The following is a 17963-nucleotide window of genomic DNA, read 5'->3' on the forward strand; positions in this document are numbered from 1 at the left end:
CATTATGATAAAATTATGTTTAAAGGTACTGTTTTATTTAAATCGGTAAAACATAATTATTTTAAATCAAAGTGTTATTATTGGTTATCACAGGTTATTGTACTAAAAGATAAATATTATTTTATTGTTGATTACCTTATATTGTGCAAACACGCATTAGAAAAATTGACAAAAACATCAAATTTTTAATTTGAAGCTATGACTTTCAATCTTACATTTCACCATCAAAGCTTGTCAAATCCATGTTGAGATACCATTCTAAAATTTTTTACTTTTTAGTGCTTTTAATTTAAGAATGGTGTTTTAATTTTTTTTTATATATTTTTTATTTTCTACTTTTTAGTGCAACGGTGGGTGAGTGCAATCAAAACATAGGGCTAAACGATTTAATTTCCGGATAACTAAGATCGGTCGTTAAAAAATTATCGCTCGACCTGCTAATACATACGCAGTTTGTATGTGTGGCACCCCATCGCACCCATTCCCAAATTTCCGAACGGTGCTCCGAGGAACTTCAAGATATTATCATCCGTCGGGTACCACCACTAGGAGCGAATGGGGCATCGTAGAGAGGTCAAAAAAATTTTTCAGAGCGTAAGGACCGACTTTTTTCGAGATATTTGCGATTTTCGTCCGAAAATTCGGATCCGGTTAAAAAGTACATTTTCCCAAAACTTCGAACATATATATCGAATCGATATCTCATATATATCGATATATAATAATATATCAAGTATACACCTGACCACCTCGCACTGATCTCTGTATAACTGGATAGAGGATCCTTATGGTGTTAAATAAAATTAAGCGTTCAATATTGAGCACACTCCAGCGCCGCAGAACGAGTAGCTGGGAAGTAAATAAAACCATTGTACGCTTGTTCGACTATAATCGTGATCGTAGGGTTGCTTATTTTACTCCAAGTCAGATAACCCAAACAACGGTCATTTTCGCAACACAAGGAGAAATTTACGAACAGTTGTAGAAATTTATGTAGAGATCAGATATATAGATATTGGTGTTCAAAATACAAAATCAGAACACTTTTGTTGCATCGGTTTAAAATGTGGTTTTATCTCTACAAACTCAACATCGAAAACGAGATTTACAGAAACACAGATAAAATCTCTACAGTACAATAAGAAAAAGGTTACAATTTTACAGCTGCTTGTTCAGAATGGATCCACAAAGACTTAGAAAATAAATCTTTGATAGATTTAATACAGCAAAAACTAAGCTCACACGGTTCTCCGGATTCGATAAAGATATTAAAAAATTAAACGTAAGCGAAAACACAGTGTAAGACAAAGATCAACTTAAAACAGTACTAAAAACAGTAGACCCCCCCACAGAAACAAAAAACCAGTCATAAAATGGATTGAAGAAAGAAAACGCGAACAAATTAGCAGAATGAGAATACTGGAAGAACAAAAAGAATAATTCTGTTTGACTTTTATGTGTACGTGGTCCTTAAGGCCTAATCGAAAAAAAGTTAGGAATAAATTTTATTACTTGAGAACTACGGTACTCTGTCGAAAGTTTTAAATTTTCGCGGTGGTACCGTGATGTTGAAAAGATTTTTTTGTCTGAAAATTGACAAAAAACCTTTTTTGCCGTCTGGCGGATAGGTAGAGACAGTGGGAATCCTGATATTCTAAATTAAAAATAGTTAGTATTTAAATTTATTCATGTGAATACCAATGTAATATTAATTTATAAAAAATAAAATTAGATAAATAAAACAGTTTTCATCAACATAAATTTATTAATTCTTTGGATTACTTAAAAAATTATAAATTGTTGGCAATCCACTTTTATTTTTTCGTTCTGCCAGTCTTTGGATGGGCTGTATTAATGCCCATAGAATTTTCTTTCTTTCTTATTAGAATTTTATTTTTTTAAAAAGTTATTTTTTCTTGATAAATTAATTCACAACAAAAGTTTTGAAGATTGTTGGAATATGGAAAGTATACTGGAATATGTAAATGAAATTATGTAGCGTATTAAAAATACGCTATGCTTGACCTGGAATTAATTCGGGACCCTCCACCTGAAAAACTGGAGACTGTGTTACTATTTAAATTATTGTTACTTCATTTAATTAAAATTTACGTTGTATTATTTTTACTCCATATTTTCAGATATATATATTTTGCGCGTCCTATTCAGTAGCATTATTACGGAATTTTACATTAAAATCGCCTTTTTTTTTTGTTAATTAGCAAGATAAATTTTTCGATATTTTATTTTTAATACAAACCATTAAAATAATATTAATTTCATTCTGGTCGTTTGGAATCCTGATTAATTTTAAATACTTTTGAAGCACGACTCTAGAAATATCATAATTTTATTTATTTTATTTAGATATAAGATTATTTATGGTAAGATTAATTAGAAATGCTTTGTTTAATGTCTAGAAACCGGTTACATATTTAACCGGTTTTTTCATATATATATATATTTTTTTAAAGATGCCGAATAGAATATAACATACAAATGTATTCAGTATTGCCAATTCGTATTGTAAATACATTTATAAAATTTAGCGTTAAATCATCTGTTAAATGTAATCTGCGATACTGAAGGGTGAACATGTGTTATTATTATTTTCATTTTTCCTGTACTGATTAGAAGTTACTGTAAAGTGTAAACTGAAGAAGTTAGAAGTTAGTGTAAACTGCGATACTGAAGAGTTAATATATGTTGTCATCGATTTAATTTTTATCGGCACTCCTATTTTGATTAGATTACTGAAGAAAATCTATATCCCTTCAATTACCCTTCTGTATCGCAGTTTATACTTAACATTCACCGCCGTCACAAATTAATTCAGTAATTCTAATTAGTATAGGAAACCGCTAAAGATTACTGAAGTAATCTTTGGAGGCGGTCATTTTCATGAAAATTTGTAATTAAGCTTATTAACTCACTGCTTCATTAGTTAATGTTCCTAACGAGTGCTTTTTATTTTTGGGGGTAAAAACAACCCCTTAACGTTTCATAGATTGAAATCATGTATGTTTAAATGTGTAGAGTCCACCCTAATGACGAAATAAATCTTTGTTTTCAACAGCTTAAAATGTTTTATTGGGGAATTTATATTGAATTATAAACTTTCTACTGTTGTTAACATAATTTATAATTTATTGAAATGTACCAATCCTTACAAACCAGCTTAGTGATTAAAATTAACTTTGTTTACTTCATGTTTAATTAAAAAAACTAAAATTATAAAATGAGTAAAGGAGAAAAATACAAATTTTATGTACATTATAATAGCAGGTTTTATAATTTTAACTCTATGGATCATCACAAGAACTAACATCACTGTCGACCTCCTCCAGTTGACAGTAATTTGAGTACAATTTTGTCAATTGACACCAAAAAATTTCACCGAAAAATTGCGATTGATTTTTCAACAATGTCTTTAATTTTTAAGCCATTCAATTGATAAAAAAAACACTTTCCAGATAATTTCGAGGGCTAAAAGACCTGTAAAGGTCAGATTCCTTTAGGGCCCTTCGTTTTTGAAATTTTTGAGTTTTAATGGCTTTGGGAAGGTGGTCCTCGCACTCAACTGCAAATTTCTGACTATGAAATCAAAATCAGTTTTTATTCTGTAAAATTAAAAAAAACTTCAGTAAAAAAAAAATGTAATAGCATCTTTTACGTATTTTCTGAATGCTTTAAGAAATTTCAAAAACTTTTCAAATTTGAATCAACCTTTTTTTCAAACATAGGCATTCCAAACTAGTAAAACTTCTAGAATATATTATTAGTACTAAATAAAGAAAATTGTAAAAGGATTACGATCAATTCCAATTATTGCGGAAAAACCATTTGTTTCTTTGCTGGTTTTTTTCTCCGAAAAAGCGAGACAACAATTTTATTTTCATCATAACTCCGTTATTTTTCATTGTAATGACATTTACCAAAGCTAATTTTAAAGCTGTTTTCAATTACTTTGAAAAATATCTGATAGGTTTTCCTCGAAAAGTTTTCATTTTTCCATTGTTTAACGTTGAAAGATTAGACTTCAATTTTCGGTGAACAAAACGTTACCTTCAACGAGGCATAACTCTGTTCGATTTGCGTCTACAGAGATAATAAAAAATCTAATCTTTTTGTTATTTTATACGCTTCAGTTTTGCCAATAATTTTTTCGATAAACAAGGTTTTTGACTTATTCGTGAAAAATCATTCAACGTTCGGATGAAAAATCAACATTTTCAATTACGAATAAGTCAAAGTACAAAACAGTTTTTGCTTAACTTTATACTTAAGTCGATTTCTGCGGTTATTTTGAATGTAGTAATTTCCTCCCTCTAGAAGGAATGGCATCCACTCCCAGGATAAAAGCACACATCGGCACTGTATAACTTTTGTTCCTTGAGCTATTACCTAATTAGTTCCCAAATTTCACGTCAGTCTGTTTTGTCCGAATTAATTCTGAGAGAAAAACCGTCACACTGGACTAATATAAAATAAACATAAAAATGCGCTAAAAATTAAGAAATAATTTTACGAAATTTATTTTATTTTAATTAATTTATTTTTTTATTTTAAGAAATACTTAGTTAACTACTTGGTTGCTTTTTTTATCGGCGCCATAACTCCGTTATTTTTCATTGTAATGACATTTACCAAAGCTAATTTTAAAGCTGTTTTCAATTACTTTGAAAAATATCTGATAGGTTTTCCTCGAAAAGTTTTCATTTTTCCGTTGTTTAACGTTGAAAGATTCGACTTCAATTTTCGGTGAACAAAACGTTACCTTCAACGAGGCATAACTCTGTTCGATTTGCATCTACAGAGATAATAAAAAATCTAATCTTTTTGTTATTTTATACGTTTCAGTTTTGCCAATAATTTTTTTCGATAAACAAGGTTTTTGAGTTATTCGTGAAAAATCAATTCAACGTTCGGATGAAAAATCAACATTTTCAATTACGAATAAGTCAAAGTACAAAACAGTTTTTGCTTAACTTTATACTTCAGTCGATTTCTGCGGTTATTTTGAATGTAGTAATTTCCTCCCTCTAAAAGGAATGGCATCCACTCCCAGGATAAAAGCACACATCGGCACTGTATAACTTTTGTTCCTTGAGCTATTACCTAATTAGTTCCCAAATTTCACGTCAGTCGGTTTTGTCCGAATTAATTCTGAGAGAAAAACCGTCACACTGGACTAATATAAAATAAACATAAAAATGCGCTAAAAATTAAGAAATAATTTTACGAAATTTATTTTATTTTAATTAATTTATTTTTTTATTTTAAGAAATACTTAGTTAACTACTTGGTTGCTTTTTTTATCGGCGCCATAACTCCGTTATTTTTCATTGTAATGACATTTACCAAAGCTAATTTTAAAGCTGTTTTCAATTACTTTGAAAAATATCTGATAGGTTTTCCTCGAAAAGTTTTCATTTTTCCGTTGTTTAACGTTGAAAGATTCGACTTCAATTTTCGGTGAACAAAACGTTACCTTCAACGAGGCATAACTCTGTTCGATTTGCATCTACAGAGATAATAAAAAATCTAATCTTTTTGTTATTTTATACGTTTCAGTTTTGCCAATAATTTTTTTCGATAAACAAGGTTTTTGAGTTATTCGTGAAAAATCAATTCAACGTTCGGATGAAAAATCAACATTTTCAATTACGAATAAGTCAAAGTACAAAACAGTTTTTGCTTAACTATATACTTCAGTCGATTTCTGCGGTTATTTTGAATGTAGTAATTTCCTCCCTCTAGAAGGAATGGCATCCACTCCCAGGATAAAAGCACACATCGGCACTGTATAACTTTTGTTCCTTGAGCTATTACCTAATTAGTTCCCAAATTTCACGTCAGTCGGTTTTGTCCGAATGAATTCTGAGAGAAAAACCGTCACACTGGACTAATATAAAATAAACATAAAAATGCGCTAAAAATTAAGAAATAATTTTACGAAATTTATTTTATTTTAATTAATTTATTTTTTTATTTTAAGAAATACTTAGTTAACTACTTGGTTGCTTTTTTTATCGGCGCCATAACTCCGTTATTTTTCATTGTAATGACATTTACCAAAGCTAATTTTAAAGCTGTTTTCAATTACTTTGAAAAATATCTGATAGGTTTTCCTCGAAAAGTTTTCATTTTTCCGTTGTTTAACGTTGAAAGATTCGACTTCAATTTTCGGTGAACAAAACGTTACCTTCAACGAGGCATAACTCTGTTCGATTTGCATCTACAGAGATAATAAAAAATCTAATCTTTTTGTTATTTTATACGTTTCAGTTTTGCCAATAATTTTTTTCGATAAACAAGGTTTTTGAGTTATTCGTGAAAAATCAATTCAACGTTCGGATGAAAAATCAACATTTTCAATTACGAATAAGTCAAAGTACAAAACAGTTTTTGCTTAACTATATACTTCAGTCGATTTCTGCGGTTATTTTGAATGTAGTAATTTCCTCCCTCTAGAAGGAATGGCATCCACTCCCAGGATAAAAGCACACATCGGCACTGTATAACTTTTGTTCCTTGAGCTATTACCTAATTAGTTCCCAAATTTCACGTCAGTCGGTTTTGTCCGAATGAATTCTGAGAGAAAAACCGTCACACTGGACTAATATAAAATAAACATAAAAATGCGCTAAAAATTAAGAAATAATTTTACGAAATTTATTTTATTTTAATTAATTTATTTTTTTATTTTAAGAAATACTTAGTTAACTACTTGGTTGCTTTTTTTATCGGCGCCATAACTCCGTTATTTTTCATTGTAATGACATTTACCAAAGCTAATTTTAAAGCTGTTTTCAATTACTTTGAAAAATATCTGATAGGTTTTCCTCGAAAAGTTTTCATTTTTCCGTTGTTTAACGTTGAAAGATTCGACTTCAATTTTCGGTGAACAAAACGTTACCTTCAACGAGGCATAACTCTGTTCGATTTGCATCTACAGAGATAATAAAAAATCTAATCTTTTTGTTATTTTATACGTTTCAGTTTTGCCAATAATTTTTTTCGATAAACAAGGTTTTTGAGTTATTCGTGAAAAATCAATTCAACGTTCGGATGAAAAATCAACATTTTCAATTACGAATAAGTCAAAGTACAAAACAGTTTTTGCTTAACTATATACTTCAGTCGATTTCTGCGGTTATTTTGAATGTAGTAATTTCCTCCCTCTAGAAGGAATGGCATCCACTCCCAGGATAAACTTTTGTTCCTTGAGCTATTACCTAATTAGTTCCCAAATTTCACGTCAGTCGGTTTTGTCCGAATAAATTCTGAGAGAAAAACCGTCACACTGGACTAATATAAAATAAACATAAAAATGCGCTAAAAATTAAGAAATAATTTTACGAAATTTATTTTATTTTAATTAATTTATTTTTTTATTTTAAGAAATACTTAGTTAACTACTTGGTCGCTTTTTTTTTATCGGCGCCTGTTTCTACAAAATTAGTTTTTAGACATAAATTTCTTAAAAACATATACTTCATAAAACTCAATACCGATATTTCGTTAGTGGAATTCATATTTATTTGGTTTGATTGCTTTTCCGTTTGCGATTATCTAATCGATTCGAAAGACTAAGGAATTTAGGTATGTATTTGGACGAAATTATTGTTTACTTTTTAGATGTTTTAGACTTTTGATGTCGATTCCATTTTATTTTTTAAATATTTCATAATTTTCTCTGTGTGTTAACGATAACTCAGAGTTAACCTGCTCGTTTTTGGTAATATATTGCAGCTGCCTTCAATCAAAGGCAGCTCCTTGATGTGAAACAGGAATAAATTTCTTGCATCAGTTTTCAATTTCTGAACTGACAGTAAACATGAGACAAAGAAATCACGCGGAGTTCGTAGATTTATTAAATAACGTCGTTTTTGCGAAGCTACGACTGGCCAATTGGAAATGCTAAAAGAAAAAAAGGAGGGTACCTTTAACAGACGTTTTTGCAGATGGAACTGCTGTAAGAATATTCCCATTATTAAATTAATCGATGAGTATAATTGTAGTATGATTGATATGGGAAAACTTCCCCCGAGAATTTTATTCCGGTAGATGCCAATAACTGTGGTGGCCTGTTGCGTAATGTACAATCGACAGAGAGTTCAAGAGTTATGTCAAAGAGTTGTCTATCGATTTCTGATGGTTTAGGAAACAGCGCTTTTGTAATCGTAAAGAATTTCAAATGGCCTGCTTGACGAACGGGACCAACTGGATAGGAGCGAATTACCAAAAGCCGTGTAAATTAAATTCGATGACGAAACAATAGATCCAGAAATGAAAGATGAAGGTGGTGTAAAAAATTTTAAGCTACTAAAGGATATAGAGACGTAGAAAGACATATGCTACCTTTAATTTTAAGTTGAGCTGTAACATTATGCACAAATTGCTAGGTACAACATTAAATAGAGCTGTAGTAGATTTGGAGAAAAAAGTATTTGCAAAAGAACAAGTTTATGTTGCTCTCAGTCGAGCCAGAAGCTTAGACGGTTCAGCATTTATATATTTAGATCCACGTTAATTACTGAATAGCCCACACTATAAAAAAAAGTACTTGCCGAGACGGAATAATTGAGAAACCTTGTACAGGACTGAATATATTGCTACACGTCGCTCAAGGCGTCGATACGTTGGTTACGAATAACGTATCAACAGTTTTATGAGCATTGTAAGAAATTTAGTGGTTCGACCTTGCGATAGACAGCAAAAGACCATGTAATATGATGCACGTGTATAGAATTATAAGATTCTACTGTTCCTACCGATTCTGTGTATTATATTAATGTACATAGGAGTCTCGATTAAAAAAAATATATCTCGATTTTTGCTACATATCTTATGCAGAAACTCGCATTACCTACCCTACAGAAAGCCGTAAATATCACATAACCTGACGCATACATATCAGGATTCCCACCGTCCCTACCTACCCGCCGGATGGCGAAAAAATTCTTTTTGTCAATTTTCCGATTAGTTGTGTCTAAGAACGTTTTTCAACATATGGTAACACCGCGAAAAGCAGCTGGGTCGATTGCAACAAAATTTATTTCGATTGGATTAATAAGAAAAACGTTATGCGCGAACAAACATAAAAAGAATATACGAGTCGAATACATAACCTCCTTTTTTGAAGTCTGTTAAAAAATATTTATAATCGAATTGTAACTTATATAAGTTATAATATAACTTATACCTACTTACTTCCTAATACTTACAATCAAGTCGTGAATTTAATGATAATTTAATAAGTCGTGAATATGTATGAATTTAATTGAAGTATACTTTTTCTTTAAACTGCGATTTATAATTTTCCTGTCGTCTATTCAGTAGTTCTAGGTAGTAATTGACAGCACCGCGACAACTGTTTTTTATCTTTTTAATAACAGTCGAAATTAACACCCAAGATTATATTTTTCAAGGTACTAATACGTTTCAATAGGAATATGTATATGTAACTAGATCTATGCATTATAAATATAAATATTTTCAAAAATCCTACTTTATTTTGAAATTCTTTGGTCGAACAGAATAATAGTTTTTATTATTTATTTACACAGAGTATATTATAAAAAATAAATAAATGGGATTCCTTGAAATAGAAAAATTTATAATTTTCTATTGATATGAATCAATATCGAATGATATGAATAGTAATATCGAAATGGAAATGTTTCTAATTTAACCTGGCAGATAAATATTTTTTCCACGGAATATTTAAAACTATCTGTTCAATGTTTTTCTGTAATTAAATCTTTTTTTAGATCATCCTAGGTCTCTTATAGTACCCGGTTGATTCAACATCCTATAAATACGTTGGTGTTGTCACTTATTTCTACACTAAAAAATTTATAAATAAATATTACAGCTTTGCCTTGTTAGATCATTATCTGTCGCCCATAGCTATGAATTGTGTAGACCTACATTTAGATAATTAAATATGTTAATTATCCTTGTTTCTATATTTAAGAATGTGCAATGTTTACCTGAAAGAATGAGGTTACTTCTTAGTTTATAAAAAAGTTGTAGTAATGCTTTCCTGTGTTTGAAGTATTGCAATCGCGAAAAATTTCGGTTTTCAGATTTCAACGGAAATATCCATTTTGACCATCCCTGAATCCATTTTGACTAGTTTCGGCGTGTGACGTCTGTACGTACTACGTAGGTAGATAAACAAAAATTTGGATTTTGGACTGTTTCTTAACTGCCGTAATAAACCCTCAGCGAGAGCTTTTCGACGATATATTATAAGTGGTACTTATTTTCATTGGTTCCAGAGTTTTAGCCAAATAAAATCTTAATGAAATATTTGGTTCTTACAAGGATAAGGCACATAGGTTCGAATCGAGTTCATTTCCTTTATTTTTAATTTAAAAATATTTATTAATAATTAATAATAAATTTAAATATTTATTAAAAATTATTAAAACAACTTTTAAAATAATTAATCACAAGAAAAAAAGTTGTTTAACGAAATAAAATGTTGTTCTTTTCATTCTTAAAAAAAAAGTGTATATATAATTTAATTTATAGGCGTACAAGGAAGTCATATGGTATCCACATTTTAATTTCAATATATTGATTTAATAATTTAATAATATCTGATTGTAAAAATATTTTTACGATAATAAAAATACAATACAAAAAAAAGTTATAAATGAAATAAAATGTACTTTTAATTTTAAAGATATGTGTACAATGTAATCTAATAGGCGTATAAGGAAGTTATGTGGTGTCTACATCAGATTTTTTTAACAAGTTTTTTTATGTTAATTTTAATATTTTTAACACGTGTGGAATTCAATTTCTAGAATTTGTGAAAGAGTTTGACTGAGCTGCTTATATAATTTTTAGTGTCTCATTATAGTACAATCAGTGTAGATTTTGTTTTAATCTGGACCCGTTTAGAACTGCTGTTTGAAATTATAACTGTGATTTTAAAGAAAAAACAACTGAAGATATAGATGAACCTGCACTGCTATAAATCTATTTTATTTATCTATTAATTTAAAAACTGCAAAGTTAAAGATAACTTTTGAAAAAACTGGACTTTGGCTAACCCAAAAAAAGTAACTACCTTGTCTCTATTCTAGATTATCAGGTTTCTATTGTAACGTATTTTTGTTGTCGGTTTTTTATATTTATTTGCTACATCGGTTTAAAATTTTCACTGCCGTTGATTTCTGTAAATTAAGTTTTTTAAATATTCACAACAAATATCTCATGATTGATTTAAAAATCGTAATTAATATTTTTTTTTTAATGTTTTTCTGTGGAAAAAATAATTTCGATCCGTAAAACAGGATATGGAGATGCAATTTTTTTGAAGATCCACCATTGTTAAAACATTTTCTACCAAACGACCTGAAACATGATAAAACTCAGATAGACGTTTAACATAACTGTACTACGAAAATTTTTTTTGAAGTTTTAGAGGTCGGAAATACCGTAACTAAATAACTTGCAAAAATTATCTTTCCTGTTATTTCTTTGATAATGTAAACGTTACCTTTATTGATGCTTGAATAAGTCTTTTATGAACTTAATGTAGAAAGGAACAAACTTTGGTTTAGTTTTTTCTTTTTTTTACGATTGTTGACGAATTATTACAGTCTAGATCAGGTAAATTCTTTCATTTATCTGATTATAATAACTTTTTATCGTGTAGTATTGTTATTATCGTTTAGTATTGTTATACACGTTACATAAACATGCACAAACGATTGAGACAGTTAGGGTTAATGACATGCAGCCAAAATGATAATCGTTGACTTTAAATTTAACGACGTTTTGTTAAATTAAATTAGCATAAAACCATAATATTTCAGTTAAGTTAGATTTGTAATAAAAAATACTTTCGAAAAATACCTCGAATTTTGTTAGAAACTGTTTTTTATTCCATTTGATGAACCACGGGACTCGAATGACAATTTTTCCTAAAAAATGTGGTTCTATAAATAGCGCCGCTAGGCAGCAGTACTTTTTAGTACTAGGTAGCGTACAAAAACTTTATAATGCACTTGAAATAAAATATACTACAGCTTGGTTTTAATAGAAACGTTCTTATGTGAATATAACTATTTTTATATAGAAAAAGGGAGGAAGGGAAAGAGGTGAAATCGGGAAGGGGTGAAGGTGAGTAGATGGAAGGAGGAAAGAGGGAAAAAGGAAAGGTTAAATTTTGTGATGTTCCGTAATGTTCAATTTTTCTATGTTTTATCAAACTTTCATTTGTGTTCATTTAATCTATAAGTATATATATAATACTCAAATAGCGAAGCATTGCCGGATCAGCTAGTAATAATACTTCACGGATCTTCTACTCGTGGTCATTATACTAGTTTTATTAAAAAAGGAAAAATATGAAATGATATGGTCTATCAACAAAAAACTTTTGCCTTGAAATTCAAAATATGTATATTTGTTTGTTCTAGAAAGGCAATAAATTTTAATAATAAATCCGTAAGAAAACGCAGTGAAATCAAAAAAAAAAAAAAATACAATGAAATTGTAAATCGTACGGTAAGTCTGGCAGATATAATTTCTTCCGCTCAAAAAACAAAATAAAACTGTTTTAACAAAATGATACTGATATCACAAAAGGTAAAGACACTACATTTCTATTATCAAAATCTGTTATAATTTACAATTTTGTTTAAAAAAAAAAGCATGTTAAATATATATAATAGACAATAGATAAGCATTCTTTAAACATTCCATATAATAAACAAACAAACAAAATTGTTACAAAACTGTTAGCGGTCTGATTTCATTTATATGTAATCCACATCGCATTTACCGAAATAAAATTCTTATGATTATTTGTTGTCCAATAAATGAAATCGGGCTGGTAAAAGTTTTAACACTTAAACCATGTTTATTATCTATTGTCTATTACATATATTTAACATGTTTTGTTTTTTAAATAAAATTCTAAATTAATAACAGATTTTGGTAACAGAAATGTTAGTGTCTTACCTTTTTCGATATCTGTATCATTTTTTTTTAAATAGTTTTATTTATATTACAGAAATTTTTGTTTTTTGAGCGGAAGAAATGATATCTGCGAGACTCTTACCGTACGATTTACAACTTCATTGTAGTATTTTTGGATACGATATTTACAGAGTGATTCTCCTAGTGTTACCGCTTTCTGAGCTAACTCCATTAGCAGAAATAATGGAAATAAAACCCATATATAAACATTGGTCCAGAAACGCTCTTTAGGCTTGTTTTCCTGGTTTCCTGGACAGAGTGAAATAAAACCATACTAAATTCTAGGAACCCAAATTAAGGGGTGAATTTAATTTATTATATAAATATATGGTTTTATATAAATAGATATATAAAATATGATATCTGATCTAAATAGCTTCCATAACGAATTTTTAGTAGTTTTTTATAAATCTGGGGTAAAATACAAAAAGTTTGGGGTTTGTAAGTTGGTTTTCTTGTAATATTCGTAAAATATGTAGTTAAAATCTGCAACATCTTGGTAAGTTTTTTAAAATAAATTTCGAAATTTTTACCTTTATTTATTTCTATTAATTTTATTCATACTCTTTTACTCGGAATCAAATTCTTAACAAGATTTTTAAAAACATTTTATATATTTATTACTCTTTGAACAAAGTTATTTTACGCCAAATACAAAATAGTTTGTTTTTCGTTTTTGTCTTACCTTTTTTTTACCCCAGATTTCTCACACTATTAAAAATGCATTTTAAAGTTTTTCAGGTCAGATTTCGTATAAAACTGCTAAATTTACCGTTAATTTGGATTCCAGGAATTAGTCGGGGCTTAATTTTATCTAAGGCATAGAAATCAGGGCGAAATCTTTCGTCAGCCGACACTCGTTAACGAAGCGTTTCCGAACCTATGGTTTATATGTATTTTCTAATTTTCAGAATTAGAATATTTACTGAACGTTGGTTTACAATCTTCGTGAATCACTGTGTATAATTATTATAACCACTAAATGATTAGTTATAAGTATGCGAAAACCGAATGAAAACCGAAAATAAATTCAGAGTGTATTTTCGATTGAAATTATTTATATTTAAATAAAAATTCATCCGAATGCGATTATTATAAAAATAGCAAAACTTTAGCAAAAATCGGCTTTCCATAAAATCATATGGAAATTGTCAATTTTCAATTTGACAGTGAATTCGAGAAAGATACATAAACTTTTTGTCTGATTGACATTAGTAAGGTTTATTAATTTTATTTTTGTCTCTAATGCCACACTATTTTTTGTTATTGCCCTTTGTAGGAAAGCAAACATGCTTTATTCATGTAATCCCTTTTTTTTTGTAGTAATTTTTAGTAATAAAATCAAATTTTTTTGAACTTTTTATTTAAATTTTTTCAGAATTAAATCCTCTACAAATTTTGATAATACATTTCTCGCACTTGTTAGAAACAAATATGTTTCTATGTAACGTCAGATATTATGAAAACTACTGGAGCTATGGTTCGGGAACCTGTTTCATTCAATTTTTCAGGTCAAAAACCTTAAGAAACCGTCAAGTTTATCCCTTAAAATTGGGTTCCTAGAATTTCAGCATGGATTTGACTCTTTGCTCAGGAATCGGGGCGAAATAGCCTTAACTTGGTGACGGATTGTTTCCAGACCCATGTTTATATGAACTTTTTTCTTTACTTTTGTTAGTAGAAAGAGCTCAGAAAGCGTGAGATAATACTTCGTAAATAGCTCTGTATTTTAAGTAGTCTTGCTGTTTGCGTCCCGCATATTTTTTTTTTCCTTGCTGATCTATATAAAATGGAATATCATTTAAATCATCATTTAGATGATTAAATAATTCTGTAAAAACGTTACTTGTGTTGTCCTGTACGGTTTACAGATAAGAAAACTATCATCTAGTATTGTCTATTTTCTAAATAAAAGTACAAGTATAAAATACTCCTTGTTTTCTTCTGATAGTTTTGTTATTGTTTTTCTTCAGCGATAAGATAACGATTTTCGTAATTCTTTTTTGTGTTGAGATTCGGCCAAAAAGGAGAAACCGTACGACTCTGTATGTGTGAAATTTTATGGCAGCATCAGTTACGTCGACATTTCAGCAAATTACGCAGGATGTAGTAGCCTATTTTTTATAAATCTTCCGTTATTATAAGTATTTTTTGGGTTAGTTTTAGTCAGATATAAGTGTGTAGGATGTGTAATGTTCTTAGTACGGCAATTCTGCTTTTGGATTAAATAATTGCAAAAGGATAAAAACGTTTGATAAAAATATTGTACTACTACGTGTTTCTTTGCTGACGTTAAGATTGTGTGTTGATTGCTGTGTAACATTACGGTGTAAATAAGTTGTCAAAAAATTATTACGGTTGACACGACAAAACGTCCTGGTGTACCGTAAACTTGTAGTGTCCGAGTGAAAAGTGCCGATCTTTTATTCAGATGGTCATAGGTTTCAAACCCGGCGAATATGTGGTAAAAAGCAGTTCATAATTAATGCGTAAAAAAAGAGTGCAGGGCGCACAACAGAAAATCTTGATGTCCTTGAATTGTTTTTGTATTAATTATTTATATTTATTATTTTTTAATACATTTAAAATTGTCTTATTCTTTAATAAATATAGTACTGTAAAAAAAAGTATATTTTTACAGCTACAAAAACAAAAATAATTGTTTTTTTTTTTAAAATTGATCACTTATTTTACCTCGAAAATATTCATTTTTTATAAGCCAATTACAGAGTTGAATTTACCGTATTTATAAGCTGGACTTGAAATTGGTATATTTATGTTATTATTAAAAGCTATTTGAAATTTTATAATTTTGAACGAGTGATTTTTTGTTATATTGATTATTATATAATTATTATTATTTCGCGTCGTTAGTGTAATTTTAAATTCGACTTAGATTTCATAATCAGATATTATATTAATAAAAATCGATGCATTAATTACGATAATAATATGTATATGTTGCAGTCCAAAACGTCTTTTGTAATTTTGATGTAGTTTAAAATTCAAGGACATTAAAGTCTTTAATTTTATCGATGTTATTTCAACAATTTCTGTATTATTCTTTTTGATATCAAGATTTAATTTTTTTTCCTTCAATATATGTTACGGAGTGAAATGGTAAAACTTTTTGTGTGTTTGGCATTTTTTGCCTAATCTCAAAAGGTGCACCTAGCTTGTTTACAATTTTCTAGATTTGTTACTCGTATTTTTGTAGTCGTATAAGAACAATGTTTTCAGTGAATCTCATCGTCGGTTTTACTTTTTCTTCTGTGGAAGTTGATTTAATTATAAATTTTTCCTTCATTTCCTGTATTGCATCTACAAGTTTATAAAGAAACTGGGACAGACAATATCCTTATCTCTCTTCTCACCTTTTTTGCCATTTCATTTTTCATTTTTTACTCGCGTAACTGTTACTTGAAAATTATAAAAATTGTAAATTATCCCTTTTTCCTTATGTTTTAGATATTTATTTAATTTATAAACACTGAAACTTTAAAGAGAAATCTTTAATGTTTCTCTAAGTGTGATACCATTTCTTAAATTGCTTTTTTGCGTACATTACAGATCTGTAAGTACAATTTTTCTATCACCCTTACCTTTACACAAATTACGCTGCAAACAAAATTAAGGAAACTATAATTAAAATCTGTAAATTTTATAATATTCCACGGCCATACCTGTGCTAGAATGATTTCGGTGATACTTTTCTTGTATTAATAGCCTCAGGCACATCCGAATTAATGTCCAACAGTAATCAGCTAGCATGTTCGTATTTCATTTCCCTTTATAGCGGCTTTCCAACACCGAAACGTCTTTGTGGAAACGTTCACCGTGTTCGTCACTTAACGTCTTCGAGGTGGTCTGGGAAAAATTCAGACGTGAGTGGAGGAAATATATTCTCAAAGGCATATTACATCACATAGCTCTGTATGAAGTAAGAAGTTGATTAACAATATCGTCTTAATTGTCGGATTTTTGTTGCGAGAAAATTTTTGCTACGTATTTAAAAGCCAAGCTTTTGCTACGTATTTGAAGCCAAGCTGTACTTTTTATTATTTAACATAGAGTTAAATACATCATCTTTGACCAACTCTCTTATTTGAGAACCAACAAATATTCCTTATTTAATTTTTCCTTTACTTACGTTCGGAAATTTCTGCCAGAGTACAAAAATCCGGGACTGTCCTTCATTGCTTTTACAAAATTTTCATTAGTCCTAGCTTGATATGGAGAGGGGGTAAAAATAATTTTTTAGGTTCAACTAAGGGCTCATGAATAAAATTTTTCCCATCTGAAGTTGTCTCGTTTCTTCAACACTTTGGTAACATAATGTTTATCCCAAGCTCGGCTGTCCTATTCGCAAAGAAAACACATGTACTTAGTATAGCCTAACTGCTTGCCTAACAAAATAGCTGTAACTTTCAACTACCATATATGTTCCCGCTATGATTTTGTAATTTTTTTTTTCAAGAACTTCTTTTATCACATCGTATATCTCTCAAAATAATACTATAAGCGATTGGTATCGAAGGATATTTGTTACAGTTTTGCAGTAGAACCACTTAACTATACTTGGACGAATCTATGAAAAAGCGCCAATCCTCAGGCTTATGAACTTGTCCTAAATGCAAAATAAGTTCATCAATATTTGCGCAATAAACCAAATTATGTTCATCAATAAAGTACTGAGAGAGTTCTTTTTGTCGGCTTTGAAAGCCCGAAATGTTTGTATTTTTTTGAAGTAAATTCCAACCTTGCAGTCTTGATCCTAACAGTTAAGCTTGATTTTTTGATAAATTTAAATTCCTAACCAAGCCATTTAATTCACCTTGTGATTATAAGATGTGACTTATTGGGAAGATGATTCAAAATCAAAATCATTGTTGTATTCTTTAGTACTGCCTGATTCTTTATCGCTGCTTTGAAATAAGATTCACAAGTGGCTCAAG

Source organism: Lycorma delicatula, chromosome 9, assembly GCF_047948215.1.
Source record: "Lycorma delicatula isolate Av1 chromosome 9, ASM4794821v1, whole genome shotgun sequence".
NCBI classification, from domain to species: domain Eukaryota; kingdom Metazoa; phylum Arthropoda; class Insecta; order Hemiptera; family Fulgoridae; genus Lycorma; species Lycorma delicatula.